We start from the raw sequence: 7,491 nt of genomic DNA, 5'->3' as shown, positions 1-7,491 counted from the left end.
AGTTTGTCCGAATTTGAAACCGAACACCAGTTATAGTAATTATTTTGTGTTTTACGCTTATAAAAAGTACATAATATAAAAAAATTATAATTATTGTTATTAGTAATACATAAACTGGGAACATTTACAAACCTGGTTTGTAAAAAGTTTGTTGGAATAGACCTTAATGAAAATGCACACCAAATTGTTCAGATTGATGAGGAAACCCAACTTAGCCATACCGGATTAACTTTCTTTGTGTGCACAGGAAAATTCCAGCATAAATTAATTAATCACCAAACCTACTTGATCACATTAAGTGTTAATGATTAAAAATTAATTTTTTTAATCGCGGTTACGATTAACTGTTTAGTCAGATTAAAATTAATCATAATTAACTGTAATCAGATTGAATTTAATCGAATTAACTAATTGTTTAAAAAATCAATCGATTAATACCAACATTGATTTCACATACATATCTCTGTACCAGGGTCGTTGCGAATATTCGCATTCGCAACCGCGGAGCTTCCGCATTAATTTTAACATTCGCATTCGCTTTAGCAAAAATCAATGCGGATCTTTTGCGAATGCGAATATTGAAGGGACGGGAAATTACAGTTATTTTTTACGAGTTAAACTTGGCCAAATATTTGTTATTCCGAAATAAAAGTATTTTCCGGATAATAAACAACCCGCTTATCCAAATTAAACAATTTTGGTATCAAATGAAAGAGGACTTAAACAGCTTTAAAACTGAAATGCCTAAACGAGGAAAGCCACATATTGGAAAATATTTCAATAAAAAATTGTAATTAATTACCATAGAACAAAAGTTGGGTCAGGTATGTATATGAATTTATTTAGTACTAGCAGACCCGGCGAACTTCGTCCCGCCCAAAATTATTATATATTTTATTGAAACTTTGGTCCAACATTTTCACCAACAATTTACGTTTACGATTTTGATTGGCACATTCGTCTGCTAAGATTATGGTTTGGTGGTCATTTGCCGCTTTAAATAACCTAAGGAAAGTGTTATATCCGTGAAGAAGTACTTGAAATTCTCCAGTTGTGCGGCATTTCATAGCACGGTTATTCGCAAAGCGAAATAAATTCTTTCCTCTTCACTCCCTGGCGGCAACAATGACCCGGTTCTATAGTGAATGTCCTAGAAGCTTTACAGTATAGTTGGTGGCAATTTCAAAATGGGTGCGGATCATTGTTCTACAGAAATGCAATATACATCTACTTATTTCAGACGAAATACCTTAAAAGTTTGAACGCATAATAATATTGGAAAATCACATCCATTGGGCCAATCGGAACGCAGGAGCGTTCGATATACTCAATGGTGCAACAGGTCGATTTAATCTGACCTTCACGGCCCCTTTTCTCACTTGGCTATTTTTAGTAATAACTCGACTTCAGCACCACTTGGCAGCACGTTTTTGCAATAGCATTGCATAATTATTTAAAACATTAGCCAAATCGGATCATAAATAAGATTTTTAGTAATAACTCAACTACAGCGCCAACTGTCGGATTAAATTGTGAAACTAAACCATCCAGAGACTCACTCAAACACACACAAAAAGTTTTGTTAAAATCCGTACAACCATTTAGGAGGATTTCACTCACAAACACACCTACAGAAGAATTATAAATAAATTCAAAGATAGCTATAGGTCGGTACGTTTGTAGGCCTCACACCCCCTTTTCAAATAGCCCAAATTTTCTCCATGAGTATGGGATTGATTTCAACTATATACATATCTCCATACGAAGTTCCAGTACTGTACCATGAATACTTTCAGAGCTATGCAGTATAAAAATTCGATTTATATGGGAGGTGTCACGCCTTCCTCCACAGCTGCCCTTTTTCTTCATGAGTATGCGATTGATTTCGTATATCTCCATACCAAGTTCCAGAACTCTACCATGAACACTTCCAAAGATATGCAGTATCAAAAATTCGGTTTGTATGGAAGATGCCACGCCCCCTTTTCCAATAGTTCCAATTTTTCCTCAAGAGTTGATTGCATATATCTCCGTACCAAGTTCCAGAACTATACCATGAACGCTTCCAGAGATATGCAGTATGAAAAATTTGGTTTGTATGGAAGATGTCACGCCCCCTTTTCCAATAGTTCCAATTTTTCTCCAAGAGTATGCGATTTATTTCGTACATCTCCATACAAAGTTCCAGAACTCTACCATGAAATTTCCAGAGATATGAAGTATGAAAAATTTGGTTTGTGTGGGAGATGCGACACCCCTTTTTACAATAGCTCCAAGGGTATGCGATTGATTTCGTATATCTTCATACCAAGTTCCAGAACTCTACCATGCACACTTTCAGAGATATGTAGCATGAGAAATTCGGTTTGTATGTGAGGTGCCACGCCCCCTTTACATATAGATTTTTTTTTAGCCTAAAACTATCCTTGGGACACGTGCGGCAGGTGGCAGTTTCAAAAAAATCGGTTCAGCCGCTCTCGAGCCTTGCGAAGACTAAAAAACGGCTTTCAAGATATATATTAGTTGAGATGTATTATATATTATAATTATATTTTGACAGTATCCGTTGTTTCTGATTGGCGCAAAAAAATCTTGCTTAGTGACGAATTCGCCCCTTGATATGATGGTTGCTCAAAGCTATTTATATTCGAAATTGCATTAAAACTGTAAAACAGGCAAAAAGCTACCTAAGTACCGAATTTTAAGCAAATCGGACCATAAATACGATTTCTTCGAATAGATCGGTCCCTGGTCCACTTCTCGGAAAACATGGATCATACATGCTAATATATGCTAAAAAGCTACTTACGTACCAAATTTTAAGCAAATCGCACAATAATAAGATTGTTTCGAATAGATCGGTCCCTGGTCAACTTCTCGGAAAAAATGGATCATATATGCTAATATATGCTAAAAAGCTACCTACACACCGAAATTTAAGCAAATCGGACCGTTAATACGATTTTTTCGAATAGATCGGTCCCTGGTACACTTCTCGGAAAAAATGGATCATATGTATATGCTAATATATTCTAAAAAGTTACCTAAGTTCCAAATTTTACGTAAATCGGACCGTAAATACGATTTTTTCGAATAGATCGGTCCCTGGTCCACTTCTCGGAAAAAATGTATCATATATGCTAATATATGCTAAAAAGCTACCTGCGTACGGAATTTTAAGCAAATCGGACCATAAATACGATTTTTTTAATAGATCGGTCCCTGGTCCACTTCTCGGAAAAATGGATCATATATGCTAATATATGCTAAAGAGCTACCTGCGTACCGAATTTTAAGCAAATCGGACCGTAAATACGATTTTTTCGAACAGATCGGTCCCTGGACTACTTCCAGGAAAAAATTGATAATGTATGCCAATATATGCTAAAAAGCTATTTACGTACCAAATTTTAAGCAAATCGGACCATAATAAGATTTTTTCGAATAGATCGGTCCCTGGTCCACCTACCCGAAATAAGTATTTTTTTTTTAGCCTAAAACATGGTGGTTACTGAAAGCTATTTATATACAAAATTTCATGAAAATCGGACCAGCCGTTCTCGAGATTACCTGTTGTAACAAAATAAAAAAATAAATAGCGGTGGTTACCTTCGTTCGTTATTTCTGTATAAACGCTATCTCAGTCCTCTTTCATATGATACCAAATTTGTTTAATTTGGATAGGCAGTTTGTTTATTATACGCAATAAAAAATATTAGGCAAGTTTAAAGGCTCAGTTATGCATACTTTGCATTGCATGAGAGTTGTCACCAGGGTTGTTGCGAATATTCGCATTCGCATTCGCAACCGCGGAACTTCCGCATAAATTTTAACATTCGCATTTCGCATTCGCTTTCGCATTCGCAATAATCAATGCGGAGCTTTTGCGAATGCGAATATTGTGCAAGTGCACTGATAAAACGTATATGGGCATTCCCATGGTGTCGCACGTGACACTCGTACGATTTCAATGTGATACAAAAAAGGAATACCATTTGTTTTCTTTAACTTTTTTGGGCCATTGTATAGCATATAACTAGCTCTATATTTAACCGAAAAATGAAATCAATCGAACTGCTTGGTCCTGAAATATAAGCATTTAAAGAGAGTGTCGTTAAGTGACAAAAAATGGAAGTTGATTTTTTCTTTTCTTACAAAATTGCAAAACTCTGCGAATTGTGGATGGATATTTTCATGAAACTTATTTTAATATGATTTGGAGCAATTCTAGTTGTTTTTAGAGTTTTTTCAATTAATGCAAATTGTTTCAATTCTCTTTTACAACCCCAAGTGTGAAACGTGACGTTACGTGGCGTCACGTGACATAAATTTCCATCGTTATATTTTTGTTAATATTGCTTTTAAATGAATTTTCAACGCAAATAGAACATGTATTTTATGTAGAATATACTTTATATTTTGACTTCAGCGCCAATTCAGGGTCAATTTATAAGAAATCTATGATTTATTATGTTTCAACCACATACGCCAAATTCGGACCAAATCGGACCATAAATACGGTTTTTCGAAATATCTCGACCTTGGCACCACCTAGGAAGACCATTTTTTGCAAACATGATTCTACTTACATAGCCAGTATATATTTTAAAAAGCATCGGCCCGTAAATACGTTAGATATAAAACTTTTATTTTTTTTGTCGTGGTGGACCTTCCGCTGGAAACACCCATATCTGGAAAACAAAAAATTTTATTTTAGCAAACATTTTTTTGCCTGTGGAGATGCTACGTTAAGACTGTCCCCTACGTTGACCTTCTTTCGTAATTTAAAGTCAAAGAGTAAATAATAGTAGGTACTTCCTGCAGAAATGTTCACCGGCAGGCTATAAAGAGAGTCGACTACTTGCGCGTTAAAAGATTACCTTTAATTAGGTAAGAATTATGTAACTATCGGATATTATTTGTCTGTTGAAAAAACTGGATGCATCGCTAGTTTTTTTTCTACTTTTTCTTAGAAAAGTGTAATAATTTTTTTTCATAAAACTTATTATTCTTAAGTTCCGTGTTTCCTTTTATTAGTCTTTCAGCTCGAAAACAAAAACATTTATTTTAATTTTGTGTAAATTGTCAAATTTAGCATGCATCGAAATAAAGATGAAATGATATGTAAATAAGTCGACAGCCAAGTTCACATATTAACTAAATAAGAATTAATTCAAGGTGAATTTTATATCTATTGAGGAGGGGGACTTGGCATGTAATATATCATTATCATAGTATGGAAAGGGCTTAACTCACATCGTCGCTGAAATACAAAAGGCCGTAACTAACTAAAAATCCAAAATTAAATTTTTGATTGATTATGATGCCTTTCCTCGAATCATAAGTCACCACATCGTTTTAGGCAATACAAAAATTTAGTTAGTTGTAGTTTTTTGCATATCAGCGACAATGTGAAATAGTATTGATGATAATATGTTGAAAATTTGCGTTCATTCGCCTCAAAAAAATATATCAAAACACATTGAGCTCATGGAATGGAACAACAAAACGGATTTGATGGCTTATGGTACCGACAACGGTGAGTAATTAATTGTGACTTCCTGCAACTAGGAAAAGCCGAGTTCAGTTAACTAATAAAAAAAACCAATTACAAGGTATTCATTATAGAAGATCCTTTCCAAGAAGTCACCCGGGAACTAAGCAAATCTGGAACCTTTATCGTCCGTGATTCCATAATTCAAATTATTATAAAAAACGCGGTACCTTTTTAACAAAATAACAAGATTTTAAATTAACTCTGCTGGCAGCCGCGACTTTTCAAAACAGAATTTCCTTCGAAATTTTCATTCCTTAAAAATAACAATTTATTTGCCATATTCACCTATCTACAACCTCGCTATAAGCGCACATTTTTCAAACCAGTAACAGAAGACAGGATTAAAAATGAATTACAGAAACTAAAATCGAAAAACGCTGATGACGTAACAGGTTCTCCCAATTCTGAAACAACCAAAAGAATTGGTGCTCCAAATTGGAGCATAACAGTGGTTAAACAACGATCTTGCCATGATGCTAGATTGTGAAGATGAAAGTCAGGAGGATACATGCGACATTTGCAGCCCCGATGAAATTCCCAAAGAGGAATTGTTGCACCCCAATAAAAAAAGAAATATAACTGAAAGTTCTCTCAACTAGTGCAGCGTCAATCGAAAAGAATTTAAAATTTTTTCAAGTTTCAAGCTTGTCGCCTCGAGCGAGTAGTTTTTTAGTGGCGCCGGTTTGATTTACGACCCGTTAGGAAACAGGCTGTAATCCGAAACGGCAGCAATATTACTCTTTCTTAAATACAATGTTCAAATTTTTTAATTGAAGCACTAAATAAAAAAATATTATTAAAAATTAATAACTTTTCCATTTTTTATTTACCCAAAATGTACCACCAAAATTATTGCATAAAAATATTTGACATCCGCATTCGCATTCGCATCCGCGGATGTTAGCTTTTAAACATCCGCATTCGCATCCGCGGATGTCTAAAATTCCACATTCGCAACATCCCTAGTTGTCACATAAGGAATATCGCTAGCTTAGAGTGCAAAGTTGCTAAGTCCATTTTTTACAATTGTACAGGAGACACAAAAAACGTTCCTAAGTAATTTTCTTTAAGTCTTTTGCAAAACTTTGAATGCAATGTTTCGCGTTTTTCATTTACCCTTTATTAAAAAGAAAAATAATAAAAAACTGTTTTTTTTACAAATTGTGTAAATAATTTTGTGACTTAGCAAATTTTCTACTTTTTTCCAAAATTTTTTTTGTTGGACTTAGCAAATTTTCCATGAATTTTTCCAATATGTACAATACGAAAAATCCATCTCGTAGGTACATTTTAAGAAACAATTTGTTACAACGAATTGTTTAGGTTCTTTTAATAATAATAATAACACAAGGGAACAGTGATTTTGTTGCATCAAATTTAAAGCTGTTTTCGAATAAGACCAATTCTTGTTAAAAATTCTGGCTTCAGCAAAAAGGTTTGGGGCATATTATTAGATAATGAATCCGTTAACGCAAAAGATAAAGTCAAATATCAATTCTCGCAGCCCTTTAGCTTACCGTTAATCTCAAAGTTACCTCTTTTCAATAAAATTTTAATTGTTCTCTTGATAATTGCACTGGCCTATAGTCAAAAGATGTAAATAACAGCATTAATATTGCTGGCGTGCATTTAGGTCGCTGGTTCCAAATATTCTAATCTTTTTTTAATATTAGCTATAGTTTGCGAATTTTTGCAAATTTAGGAACAATTTCGGTAGCTCTAATAGAAAAGCCATTATTTTCCATCATTGTGGAAAAATGTTGTTTATGCAAATGAGTATGGAAGCACTGAATAGGTACAACTTCTAGAAACACTAATTAGTTTACTTTTTGGGCGTTTCTCGCCCTAATATATTATGTTAATGTATGCAAATATTTATATTTGTGCTTGCAACTACTATTAACTTATCAAACGATTCCTAATCTTGGACAATA

General features: G+C 34.1%; 1 protein-coding gene across 4 annotated transcripts in view; it reads left to right on the top strand.

Moving 5' to 3' along the window:
* Positions 1-7,491, top strand: part of LOC118749220 (cleavage and polyadenylation specificity factor subunit 5) — a 590,731-nt gene that overhangs the window by 549,611 nt on the left and 33,629 nt on the right. The window lies entirely within an intron of this gene.

Source organism: Rhagoletis pomonella, unplaced genomic scaffold, assembly GCF_013731165.1.
Source record: "Rhagoletis pomonella isolate Grant_MI unplaced genomic scaffold, Rhpom_1.0 Rhpom_scaffold_00014, whole genome shotgun sequence".
Taxonomy (NCBI): domain Eukaryota; kingdom Metazoa; phylum Arthropoda; class Insecta; order Diptera; family Tephritidae; genus Rhagoletis; species Rhagoletis pomonella.
Note: the sequence above shows the minus strand (reverse complement) of the source record. Positions and strands in the feature narration are given on the sequence as shown.